We start from the raw sequence: 13,976 nt of genomic DNA, 5'->3' as shown, positions 1-13,976 counted from the left end.
TTTCAACTCTGCAAAGATTATGTCACAGTTCTCAACAGCTATGTATTTCTTCCCTAATAAGGCAAAAAGGCTTGGGGATAGTTTACTTTCTCATTTTTGAATAGAGAAAACATTCCTTTTTTTTAAAAGAAAACAAAACAAAACAATAAATTCATGGTCTTTTGGAATAACACTATAAAATGCATGTCACACATTAGTAAAATTTGGGATGGTGTCACCAACCACTGACTGAGTGGCAGGCATGGCATCTGGTGCGGGGCATACAAAGACAGAAGTGGTGTCTCTACCTTCAAGGAGTGCCCAGGCTCATAATGGACATGGATAAGTAAACAGACAGTTGCTGTTCAATGCAGCGAGTCCTGTGAGACCATAGAGGAAGAAATCCTAACCCAAATTGTGGGGAAGGAGCTCGACTCACCTTCCCAAAGGAGCTAATACCTGGGCTTAAGTCTTAGAAGACGGCTAGGAGTTTAAGAAGCTGAGGAAGGGCATTACAGGAAGAGACAACTGCATATTCCAAAAGCACAGAAGTGTGAGAGGTAAATTTAAGGAACTCCGGAGTATGGTATAGGGGGAAGTGGAGAGGAAGGCAGGGGAGCTGGAGGAGCCCATGTGTCACTGAGGGGTTTGAATTTTATCCTGAATGCAATGAGGAGCCACTGAATAACGTTCCTGGGAATCTTACATCAGGAGAAGACCTTAAAGGTCAGAGGCCAGCAGATCTTTTTATAGATCTGGAAACTGAGGCCAAGGGAGAGGGGGTGACTTACTCATGGCTACGCAGGTAGTAGTGGCTAAGAGTGTACAGCTCTATACAGCCTGAGAGCTGCTTGGCAAGTGGGATCAGGGGCGCCTTCACAGTAAAATTTCAGTGTTGACCTTGTGAAGGCAGATTCTCATAGGAACGTTTGGCCAAGGATTTATCATGGGGACTGCAAGGTTTGGGCTGATGACCCCAGCATGCCTTTTTGCATATTATTTCCTTTAAAGGAAAGACCATTACTAGCTAGAAATCCTCTTTGGCTATTTTTAGGCTATGTGGTAGGGGGAATTAGTGGAATTCCTAAGGTCAGCTCCAGCTGTTTTTCTCTAAAAGACCAGCTGAATTTTTCATGAGATTTGCTCATTAGAGCTTTTACCCTTCTGTGAGGCATTGTACTGAGTCTGAGTCAGGCTGGCCTGGGAAATAAGTAAGGGAATGGGTATTTCGGGAAAGCTAAACTGGGGCTGGGATAGTTGCTGCCCTTTTTGATATTAAATGTTAACATTAAGTATAGGTTTAAATGTGGCTGCTCATTCCTGCCAGCTTGTCACACACAGTGTGGTCCTTCTGGAATGACAGTTACTTTGAAGGATGGTTGGATTTTGAAGATCCAGGGACATCATGTTTGGAAAGATGCCTGGCCATAGTTGGTACTCGGTCATTACATGGTGATTACACTGAATAGCACCTTTCACTCAGGAACATCATCTCAGAGCCCTTTACAGATATCAAGTCAGAGATAAGGAAACTGAGGCTCAGGTAAGTGCTGTGTCTATTAAGTGTATGACTAAATTTCAAATCAGAGCTGTGACTTATGATGACGCCAACTAGATTAGAAAAAAGAAGGACCAAGTTTCTCTTCTAGCATGAAAGTGCTTTAAGGAACTTTTTAAAAGGAAGGTAATTATTTTGCATACACAGCCAAGGAATGAAAGAAAATCTCTACCATTAATTCTTCCATGGGATTTCTAAACATGATGAAATAAAAGTGAACTTTGTCTCAGCAGCTCAGAACAGTAGCTATTTTCTGTGCTAGAATTCAGTGACATGAAAATAACAACATATAGGTTATGCTAAAGAAGACAGAACTCATTTATTATTGTTGGTTGGGGTGAATAGTAGTTTAGAAGCATTAATCAAAGAGAGTGGTTTCAGTTTTAAGGATTCTATCTAACATGAATGTTTAGAAGGAGACCCAGTGTACTTCTTTTCTCTGAGATGTAGAACAATAAGGCCATCCTTACAATATACAGGACAGGAAGCCTGAAGAGATTTCCAGCATTTCAGTGACTTACTCAGTCATTAAGAGTTTTTTTCACTACAATGTACAGGGTACTGTAAGGCTACAGAAATGAATTGGACATAAATCCTTTCCTTAAAGAGCCTTATAGTCTAGACATGGGAATTAGATATGTATGTAAGTAACTATAATGTCAGTGCATTAATGATTGAATACTTGTTGTGTACTGGGCATGTATGTATGAGCTTTAATCTTCTCAATGACCCAGCAAGATACTGTGATGCCCGTTTTACAGATGAGAAGTCTGAGACTCAGAGAAGCTAATAATTTGCACAAGAGGGTCACATTGTACCTGTACCTGGGTCTTTCTGACTCTAGAGCCTGTGTTCTTTCCTGCTTTACATAAAAGATATAGAGATGGGTGCTATGAGGGCTCAGTGAAAAAGGAAATAATTACCAGCTTGAGGTAGGGATATTTGAGAGAGGAGATGGGGTCAAAGGGGCAGCTTGATGGAGAAGGTATCATTTAAGCTGGGGCCTGAGTGATGGCTAAGATTTGGATGTGTGTGGAAACGAGGTGGAGTGAGCAGCATGACCGGAGGCTTGGTGATGAGAGTGTAGAGGAGACATGTGAAGAGTGATTTGGCTGTAGTTCAAGGGAATGGAAGGGGACCAGTGAGAAATAAGATGGGATAGGGAGCTTGGAACCAGAAGGATATAAATATTAGGATAAGGACTTTGGATTTCTCTGCTATCAGGAGAGGTTAAATTGAGATATGGCATGATCAAAGTAGTGTTTTGAAACATGAATCTGCCTGGATTGTATACAGTAGACAGAAGTGAGGGAGAAATGGGAATAAAAGAAGCCATGATCATAGACAGTTACAACCCTCCACATGAGTGGTAGAAAAGGAGACAAAGGGTTAACTGGAGAGAGATTGCAGAGGTACAATCAACAGAACCTGGTAACTGATTGGCTACAGGGCAAGGAGAAGAAAGCACCCAAGGTGCCAGTTCGGTGTTGCTTATGAAGATCTGGTCAACGAGTACCAGGCAGCATGCTGGGGAGTCAGATATTATTAAGGCACATTATCTGTGCTCAAAGAGTGTGTTAGTTTCTATTGCCGTTGTAACAAATTACTCCAAATTTAGTGGCTTAAGACGAATTTATTATCTGGAGATCAGAAGTCCCAAATAGGCTTACAGGCTAAAATCAAGGTGTCAGCAGAACAGGGTTCCTTCTGGAGGCTGTAGGGGAGAATCTCTTTTCCTGCCCTTTCCAGCTACTAGAGGCCACCTGCTTTCCTTAGGTTATGGAACATTCCTTCATCTTCAAAGCACATCACTCCAACGTTTGCTTCCATTGTCACATCTCCTCTCTCTCCTGTCCCTCTTGCCTCTCTTTTATAAGGACCCTGGTGATTACGTTGGGCCCACCAAAATAATTCAGGGTAAACTTCCCATCTCAAGATCCTTAACTTAATCACATCTGCAAAGTTGCTTTTGCTAACATACTCAGGACATGGACATCTTTGGGAGAAGAGCATTATTCTACTGATCACACAGAGTTAAGAAATACATATATGGAAGATAACTTGACAAACTTTTTGTGCCACCTTGTAAGCTTTCTTGGCTTTTCTCTATACCTTTAAATTGTCTTGCTTTTTCCCTCCGCTCTCTTTTTTTTTTCTGCTTCATTTAGTCATTGAATGAGGGGCCTGCTGTGTGGGAGACACTATGCAAGGTGCTAGGGACTGAGGTTGCCTCAACATATCTCTGCCCTCCACTGGGGGAAGCAGAATTAGGGAAGGGCTGTTAATGCACAACCAGAGACCAAGACATCAAACTCTTGGCTTTTGAGTTTCCAAAGCTGGGATCCAGGCCTAAGATGGTAAGATTTAGAAGAATTCTTGGTAATTTGAGAATGGAATTCTCCTACCCAACCTCTTTACTGCCAATCCTTTACCCCAAATTTAGAAGATTATCTCCTCAAAGGCCACTGGAGGGGTAGCGGTGGGGGTGGGGAAGTACTTGCAGAAACCAAGAATTTGACATTCTTAAAATGGGATGGGATGTTAGAGGATGACAGACAGTCTCATCCAAGCAGCAGCAGTAACACTGCAACCTCAAGGTGGCATGAAATCGTGACTGAGTAAAATGTTGGAGACTTAAGAGTCAACAGATGCTTATCGAGCACTCACTACGTCCCAGAACTTTTTGCTTGCCTGATTTCATCTTAATCGTATCCCTGTAAGTCAGGTTTTGCTGTCCACATGGTACAGCCAAAGAAACAGAGTTCTTAGGGGAACTGCCAAAGCACTAATAAAACATCAGTCCCCTTCTGATTGTTTTCTAACTCCAAAGCCATTGTGGTCCACTGTATCACAGCAGCTTCATATGTCAGGGGTAATGGTAAATGAATATGGTAAATATTTTTCACTTGTATCAGTTTCAAATGTGTGTTTTTAGAGGATGGAGAGGAGCATGGAAGACCTCACATGCAGTAGAAACTTGATGTATCTTTGATGCGGTAATTAATGGCCTGATAAGTGGGATGAGCAGAGCTGGGACTAGGGTGAAGCAAGTGAGGCACCTAAGGTACATAATTCATGGAGCTTTCACTGAAGAGAGCTGAAAAGCATACAAGTGCTGACCCTGAGAATGAGTGCCTCCTTAAATTTTGTACCCTAGGTGCCTCACTCTTAAGGAGGCACCCACCCTCAAGGTGCTGCAAGTGCACGGTCCACACTCGCATGACCCTGCCTCCTTATATTTTGTGACTGGCACCTTGCTTTCCTCACCCTGCCTCCAACCCTTTGATTGAGCAAGGGTCAGGAGAGAGAGGGGACCTGAGGAGTGGAAGCTGGGCATTGGGCATTTCAGAAGATGCTAGTGTGCAATCAGTGTTGGGAGCCCCGAGTTAGTCCATTTGGACGGAGTTCCATGCTCTCAAGCTGGGTAGGAATGTGCATGATTGAACCAAAGGGAAGGTTTAGGTAGTTCCTTTAAAATCTGAGCTGGTGATTGCTACAGTTGAGTTAACTTTATGATCCTGTGTTTAATTCCAGCCTAGTTAATAAATCAGCCAGATCCTCTACTCCCTTCCTCTGAATTTGAAACCTAGAAAATAATTAAATCTAGAATTCATCTGTAATGCCTGCTGTTATCAATGTGCTGTGTATCAGGAGTGCTGTGAAATGCAGCCCAATCCATTTATTAGCCCATTGGCAAATCCTTATTTACGTTGAAATTGTCTGTGTCCTGGAAGGTCAAGGAGGTCCCCTGAGTTTCCTAGCTCTACCACTAGGTAGTTGTGAGACCTTTAGCAATTGGTCTAACTCCTCTGCATTTCAGTTTCCTCAACTGCACACAAAAAAAATTAGTTTACAACTCCATGGTTTAGCTGTTAATTCATTTTTTGTGTTTGCTCTTGTCATAGCTAAAAAGCATTTGATATGCAAATGAACATGTTTAAATAATTGCTGAACTCCTTAGCCAGTTGTCAGCCATTTCTGACCTATTGGGAAGCCTTTATAACAGTGATCCCAAACCTGGCTGAACATCTGCATTGTGTGGGGAACACTAGAAAATACAGATTCTCGAGCATCAGCCCTGAAGATTTTGATTCAGTAGGTTTTGAGCAGTATCTGGGAATCTGCTGCTGAGCAGCCAGGTTTGGCACCACTGCTTTATTGAACCAATTATGAATATAATTAAAATGATAGCACCCCAATTTAGGTAACACAGCAGAGTTTACAGTTCACAGAGCTCAGATTTCTTCAGAAAAGCCTTCCCTGCCCCTCCCACCCCCTTCCCCAACTACATTTGACTGCCCTGTTAAAAGCTCTACAGCACCCTGCCCTTCTGCCTTGTAGGACTTCGCAAGTTTGCTCAACATCTGTCTTCCTTGCCAGAATGTAAATGACTACGCTATCAGAACTTAAGGCAAATATAACTTACCCTCTTCAAGAATTCACATCTGAACCTTTGGTGGATTCTGCCATTCCAAGGAAAGAGGAAGTTTCTCTCTGGCATTTTGAACCTTAGGCAGGCTCCCAGTGCTCCCTAAACTGTGTAATCAATAAGAGCCTGTGGGCATGTTGGCTTTTAAAGCATCACAATAGAATGTCAGGTTCCTTCTTCATATGTTGTCAAAGGTAAGATATCTTGTTGCATATTGTCATCTGTTGATTTGATCGAGTTTTAAGCCCAGGTACAAAGTTTAAAATGAACTGTCAACTGACTAATTTTCTTGCTCTTTTCTTTCTTCACTGTTTTTATTTTTTGCAATCCCAATACACTGAGAAAATACAGATTAAAAGGGTGGTTTTAGCACATCTATCAAGACTTGAAAATGTGAAATATTCGGGTCCAAATTCCCTCGCTTGGCATTTCAGGCCCTTAAGGTGTGACCCCAGCCACTATTCCCCCGTTTATACCCTACACACTTCTTACCAGTCTTCTCTTGAACACCTTTCTGGTTTAACGGCCCAGTGCTCACCCCCTTCTCTAATTCAGCCTTCAAGACTCACCTCATTTTATCACCTCCTGAAATCCCTGTGACCCCCATGGCTCTGGGTTTGTGCCTCCTTTATTAGTATTCAACATAAGCTGACTTGTGTAAGGGTTAGTTGTGTATGAAGCTATCTTCCTCACATGGCCCATTTTCTTCCTTTAATTGGAGTTTAATTGAAATGTTTGATTCCTAGGGGTACCAGTAGTTTAAACTTGAGGCCTTGGAAGGGCAGAAGGTGAGCTGTTCTGTAATCTAGGGACATTACTGCTAGGTTTGAATAAAAGTTTGAGGGGTAGGGGGAATTTTCACTTAGAAATAGTCTTTCCTTCTTTCTCAATTTTTCATTCTTAGTTTGAGAGGATCTAGTTGGTCTTCTTGGGAGACATTACCTGGCAGCTAAATCAGTGTGGAACTGGAGGAGATGGATGAAATAGGAAATTGTCCTCTTTTGAAAGCATCCTCACTAAAGTGAAGGCTTTATATCTTAAGGGTGCCTGTCAGTTTTGATTTTTTGTTTGCTCCTCACTGAAAACTAAAACAGAAACATTATTAGGTAAACAACTAGTGTATTGAGATTGAATTCACATACCATTCAAATCACCCATTTAAAGTGTACAATTCTATAGCTTTTAGTATATTCACAGAGTTGTTCATCCATTACCACAGTCTATTTTAGAACAGTTTCAGTACACCAAAAAGAAACCCCAAAATGGGAACTCTGTATTTTCTGCATGATTTTTCTATAAATCTTCAACTTCTGTAATAACAAAATGACAAAAAAAAAAAAAAAAAAGAAAAGAAACTCCACTCCCCTTAGCTGTCAATCTCTCATAACACTGACCCCTCCTCCCCCACTCAGCCCCAGGCAACCACTAATCTACTTTCTGTCCCTATGGATTTGCCTATTCTGGGCATTTCATATAAATGGAATCACTCATTATGTGGTATTCTGTGAATGGTTTCTTTCACTTAGCAAAATGTATTCAGTTTATCCATGTTGTGGTGTGTGTCAGTATTTCATTCCTTTTTTTGCCAAATAGAATTCCATTGTATGGCTACACCACATTTATTTACCTATCAGTTAATGGACTTTTGAGTTCCCATTTTTTAAATATTGTGAATAATACTGCTGTGAACATTCACATATGAGTTTTTGTGTAGGCATATGCTTTCATTTCTCTTGACTATTTACCCAGGAGTGGTACTTATTCCTTCTTGTTCCATCTATAACCATTCATGTGTTTACTTCTTTATTCATGTGTTCGTTTCGTTTATTCATTCAACCAATATTTTTTGAGGGGCTACCTTGACAATTATTTTTCCTCTCAAGAAGCCCAATTTAGGTAACACATTAGTTCAGAGTAATTTACACATTTTTAAATAGAGTTCTGACCATGTGAAAACAAGAGAATATCTATGTAGCATTGTTTCTTGAGAGCACTGTGGGCAAAGTTGCTTTTCGTATAAACCCATTTCTACGTAAGCATATAGCAATACATTCCGATTGAGGCATAACCTAAAAAGTAGCTTCTTTTAGTAATAGTTTCTGGTTCCAGGAATCCCCTGCCATTCTGAGAGGCTGATGGATGTATATAAACATCTGCATATTGATAAAAAGTGCTTTCTCTCCCTCCATCTCATGCTTGTCCTCTTTCCTATGTCTGTTCATAAAACAAACCCAAGGGCCTAATCATTCTTCAATTCTTAACAAATTGGGCATAGAAAAACATGCCTTGAGGGCCAATACATATTGCCCATAAGGAATGACAGAGAAGAAAGAATGTACAGAGTGGGGGATAGTAAGGTAAAAACAGAACTAGGCCAGGAAACCTAGGTTCTAGTCTCTTCTTTGTCCCTAACCGGCCATGACCTCTCTGAGAAGGCGGATAGTAATGTAGTGAAAGATTAAAAACAATGGCTTTAGACTCTTACATTCCTGGGTTCAAATCAGGTACTGGTTGAGGGACCTTTGGCAAGTTACTTACCTCTTTGATTCCCAGTGTTCCTGTCTGCACAATGTGGAGAATACCTGCCTTACTGGGTGGTTACAGGGATTAAATGTGTTAAACGGGATCATATGTATAAAGCAAGTAGCACCAACTGCTAATATTTCTGTTCAGAGATAAATGGTTAAGATCATGAGAGGCTTAGAAACCATCAAGTGAGGGACAGTGGAGGAAAGGAGGATGTTTATCTTCCCCTGAACAAAGAGGACTCAGGGAGAACATGAAAGCTGTCTTCTTTTTTAATTTGTTGTATGAAAGAAAGAATAAACTGAATGTGGTTTCAGACTGCAGGGCAAATTGGTGGCAAAGGAATATTATGGACAAGTCTAACCAGAGTGCAAAGTGAGCCTGAGATGTGGAGCAGCCCAGCAGGGGAAGTGCATACTAGTTTGGAAGGCTGGAGGAGATCTTTCCTCTGGGAGGGAGGCGAGCAACAATTCTCTGTCTCACTCAGCTTGCTCCTTCCTGGGCTTCTCCTGAACCATTTGTGGATTATTCCATATGTCCTTTGATGCTACTGTTATCCAGAAAGCTTTACAAAGCATTTAGTTTCATGCCTGATGGTTTTCTAAGTGTCACCCCTGTGGGTAAATAAGCCTCTTAATTGATCAGGGCTTTTTTTATCCAGCACCACTTCTCCTCAGTCCCACCCAAATGAATTCAAGTATATTTGTTCCTGCTCTCCTTCTGCCTCCCAGATTTTTCTTTCACGTCTTCATTCTTGATGTCATGGGACTGTCAGAACAGTTTGCTTCGCTTCTGAAAACCTCATCATGTGAGAATCACCACTTAAGCGAGTTTTCCTCCCCATCCTTGAGGTCTGCAGGCTTTGATACAGTGACAGTCATCTGAGAAAGGAGAAGGTGCCATCTGGTCCCTCCCTGCAGCAGAGCATGTTGTGGGGAGAAATGCCGTTGTTAACCAGGCTTTAACCAGGAGATGGTCAGGCAGGATGACTGGGATTAGGGCTACAGGCCAGTTCTCTTTGCTGCGATCAAAGGCAAGCACCAACCGTCTGGGGGTGTTAGTTTTTCTCTCCAGCTTAACTTTCAGACAGTTGACAAGGGGAAGATCATTGCCTTTCATAGAAGTGGCTTGGTGGGACTGATACATGGAAAATCAGAATTAAGCACAGTCTGTACTTGGAGCCCTCAGATTTCCCTGTTGTGCTACTACTGCTCATTATTGCTAACTGTGTTCTGTACTCTCCTGAATTCTCACCAGAGCCTCAAAATAATCTCTGTAAGGAGGAGAGGGTGGGAGCAAATATCCCCATTTTACAGATGAGAAAACTGAGACTCGGAGAAGTTATGTGAATTACTCAAACCACATGGTCATATGCAGGACCTGGAAATGGAACTGAATGAAAACTGTGCACCTGATTTCTCAATTATGGTCCCTAAAGGCAGGTTCACATTAAGCCTGAGACAGTCACTGACCAGGGGAAAATGAAAGCTCAATTTCTACCCCCACTGTGTTCATTCATTCATTCTTTCCACAAATATTTGAGTGCCTCATAGATGCCAGGCACAGTGGCAGGTGCTGGGGATACAAAGCACTCTGACCCAGACCTTGCTTGAAGACTAGTGGGGGACAAACATGGGTAAACAGAGATCCACGACAGTGTGATGGGTGCTGTGACAGGAAGTCAGGATGCTCGTGGGGCATACACTGGGCATCTACCGTGGCCTTGAGACGTTAGAGAAGGCCTCTGAAAGTGAAATCTAACTTGAGACCCATGATATACTAACTGGGGAAGAGTGTTCCAGGAGGAAGGAACAGCATATGCAAAGGCCTGAAGGCAGAAGGAACTGGAAAAAGTTTAATATGGTTGGTGCCTAAGGAACAGAGCATGGAGAGGAAAGCACATGCTCATGCAGAGCTCTACAATCCGCATTAAGGACTTTGAGATTTAGCCAGCAGGCAATGAGAAGTCGGTGAAGAGTTTTAAGCCTGGGAAAATGACTTGGTCATATCTGAGTATTAGAAAATTATTCAGCAGCATGCAGAGGTAGATGGGAGGGCTGAACCCAAGGAGCTAAACTTTCTGGGAATATACCAGGGCCCCTGTTGCCAAAATACATCTCTCACCATTAGCACTGAGGTTGCACCCATGCTGTCAGCTGTGGGCTGGTGAGAACGTTTAAGGAGAGAATGAGGGTCCACAGACAGAAGAGTTCCAGTCTGCTTTCCCTATTTGGGAGTCTGGGTGGAGCCAGGAGTCACTACCCAGTGAGGGGAGAATTAAATGAAAAATCAGTATTTGTTGGCTTTTATGACAAAGCCATTGGCAAATGCCAGCCCCACTACACATGAATCTGGAGAATTTGAGCAAGTTACTGCACCTTTCTGAGTTTCACTCCCCTCATTTGAAAAAACACTGAAAAGAGAATACCCACCTGAAAGTGGCCTTGTGAGGATTCTATGAGATGTAATATGTAAAGGGCCAGGCATGTAGGAAGTGTCTAGTAAATGTTTATACCCTTCTCTCTTTTTTGGCCCTTCCTTAACACTGCCCCATCTTGCTCAGAGTAAAAGTCACAAATCTTACCGTGACTTAGAGAGCCTTATGCAGTCTGATCCCCTCTCCTGGCTTCTTGGTCTCCTCATGGTGCTCTGTTGTGTGCTAGCACTCGCTTCCTTGCTGTTTCTTGAACCCACCAGGTACACTCCCACAACAGGGCCTGCTTTGTTTTCCTCTATAGCTCTGATCACCTTCTAACATGTTACATAACTTCACTATTTAGTTTGTTCATTGTCTGTCTTCCCCAACTAGCATGTACGCTCCGCAGGGGCAGGAGTTTGTCTCAATCATTACTGTTATCTCTAGTGCTTAGTACAAAGCAAGATATGTAGTTGGGTCTCAATAAATATTTGTTGAATGAATGAATGAAATATTCTTTTATCTTCCAGAATAGACAGAATATCAAGAGTTAGGTGAGCACCTAGTACTAAAGAGTCTGGATTGCCCTCCGAGAGCTTTTCTGCAACCTCACTGGGTAGTGACTCCTGGCTACCATTCCAGCCCTTCACTCCTTTGTTTGAAAAATGAGGCATATTGCCCTTTGCCTCACTGACGGCCTATTTTAATGAAGAACTTATTAACCCTTAGAAGCTTTTACATGTGAGCACTGTTAGCCTGTAGTTCTGCTTGTAGGTGTAGAAACCAACACGTTCCCCTTCAGCAACGCTGCTAGTTATCACTGCTGGACCACTTAAGTTGATTTTCTCCTCTGTTCTCTTTCCATGCCGCACTTCTCAAACTTAAAAACAGTCTCCTGTTGAACCAAATGGCAGCATAATACCTCATTGGGGTACTGTTCCCAGAATGTGGCCTGAATCTATTTCCTTGCCAGCCTTTGGGATCTCAGGAAGTTACTATGCTTGAAAGAAAGGGAAGAATTGAGATAGTCATCTGCTGGTGATGTTGAATATTTGGATTAGAATCATTCATTCATTTACTCATTCATTTATTTATTCATGGTCAGAGACAGTCAAGAAGCAGACTGAGAGCAGGGAAATCACTTATAGCAGTGGAGGTATGTTCACAGAAGAGAAAGCTTTTGTATTGGTCAAGTTCTGCTATGAAAGTGCTGTATACAGTGGTTTCCAGCAGCAGAGATTTATATCTTGCTCTCCTGTCTGCAGGTCAGCAGGAATAGCCCTGCTTCAGGCAGGTCAGGTTCAGATCTGCTCCTTGAGTCTCTCTGGCTACTAAGGCACGCGCTTCTCATGGCACATGGTGGGTACAGGAAACCAAGCAAACCACACAAGTACATTTACAGCCTGTGTGTGCATCATGTTTGCTAAAATTCCATTGGTCATAGCAAAACACATGGCCACGCCCAACATCTGGAGGATAGGATGTATACCCTGCTTACTCTAGGGGGAATGAAGAGTTAGGAAAAATGATCAAATCTACCACAGCATTTCACTCTGCCTCAGGAGGTGAGGAAAGGCTTTCTAAAGGTGGTAGCTTTGACTGGTCTTGAAGAATGAGTTGTTTTCAAGACAATCAGGTAAAAACATATGCAAGACCATGCAAATTTTAAAAAGAGAATGAAGTAATCTCTTAGCAATAATTATTTGAATAGTCACTGTGGGTAATATGCAAAGAGAAACAGGAAGATAAAACAAAAGTTATCAGAGTACCTGCCCATGAAGTCTGAATCAGAAAGAGAAGTAATGTAAACAGGAGAAAAGGAAAATACATAGTCAATCGCAATCTTATTCAGCTGGATAGAAGAGAAGTGTGAATACAGGAGCAAAGCTAGAATGAGACTAGTGGTAGGTGGATTTGGAAGCTAAAGGTATATATTTTTAGTAGCTATTTTTTGTGTACAATATAAGATCTTTGCTGTTTTATATTCATTATTTCATTAAATCCCTACAACTTGTCAGGGAAGTCCTAATGTCAAGTACAAATAAGAAAACTAAGCCTCAAAATGGTAGTTAACTTGCCTAATGATGGTTTACAGCTAACAAGTGATGGAGGGAGTATTTCTCTGTATTTCTGTTTTGCCAAAAAGCAAATAATTAAGTCATAAAATTTACTTACTCATGTATACACTCTAGTTTCTTCTTACATGATGCTGCTTTAAAAGTTACTGAACACATGTTTTTAAGTGTCTACTACATGTGCAGCGCTGCACTTGTTGCTAAAAGGGCCCCACCCCTGGAATAGATAATCCCTGATTTATTTTTTGGCTATGGCATTGTTCAGGTCTCACCTTCTTTTTCATTGCACATGGGTTTAAGAAAACAGGACTCTCACCCCTGGTTCTGTTCAAAAATGCTCACTGTGGACAGTAGGGTATTTTGAAATTCTGCCTCTCCTTTGCTCTTTTCCTTTCTCCTAGTTAATACAAACACGTCAGTAAGTGTTCTTTCTTCTCAGAAATGAAGAGAGACAAGCTTGGTAGGTTACTCCAGGCCCAGCAAAGGTTAGCGGTGGGGCTGGGTGAAAAATGAGAAATCTCACTGTTGTGCAAACTACTTCTACAGATTCCTCCTCTCATTAGAGTGCACAGCTATACCGTGCATATTCCTACTTGTGAAGAAGCAAGCATTTACGAGTTTTTACTTCTAGTTTCTTACCCATAATCATTTGACAACTGCAATCACATTTCCCCTGGTCTTACTGACCTTAAGCATGACTTTTTTTAGCCTAGTGTCCCAGGAGTTTGCAGAGAGAGAACCAATTCCTTTTTGCGTCCATCTCTTTTCTCAGGCGGATCGTTAAACATTGACAGGCATTTTTCTGTGCTCTCCATCTTGGCCATCTGGAATTGGGCTGCAGCATGTTTCATGATGCATTTGCCATTCACTCAGGAAGCCAGCAGAACTGGTTTTCCTGATCTCAAAGACCATCTCACATCTTTATTTTTCCCTGGGCATATTTTAAATCCTGTAATAATGAGCAGTGCATATGGGAACTGCCTTTCACTGGTG

At 41.9% G+C, this 13,976-nt stretch overlaps 1 protein-coding gene across 11 annotated transcripts in view; it reads left to right on the top strand.

The window, feature by feature from the left end:
* SYTL2 (synaptotagmin like 2) overlaps positions 1-13,976 on the top strand; it is a 119,466-nt gene that overhangs the window by 46,004 nt on the left and 59,486 nt on the right. Inside the window, exon 1 of one of the 11 annotated variants that reach the window (XM_037840937.1) lies at positions 1,293-1,522. The exons of the other annotated variants lie outside the window; for them this stretch is intronic. The gene's annotated coding sequence lies outside the window, so the exon portion shown is untranslated. Of the gene's footprint in view, positions 1-1,292; positions 1,523-13,976 lie in introns of those variants that run through there. 11 annotated transcript variants of the gene reach the window in all.

Source organism: Choloepus didactylus, chromosome 6, assembly GCF_015220235.1.
Source record: "Choloepus didactylus isolate mChoDid1 chromosome 6, mChoDid1.pri, whole genome shotgun sequence".
Classification (NCBI taxonomy): Eukaryota; Metazoa; Chordata; class Mammalia; order Pilosa; family Megalonychidae; genus Choloepus; species Choloepus didactylus.
The sequence above is the reverse complement of the archived record's forward strand: the minus strand, read 5'-3'. Positions and strand labels throughout refer to the sequence as shown.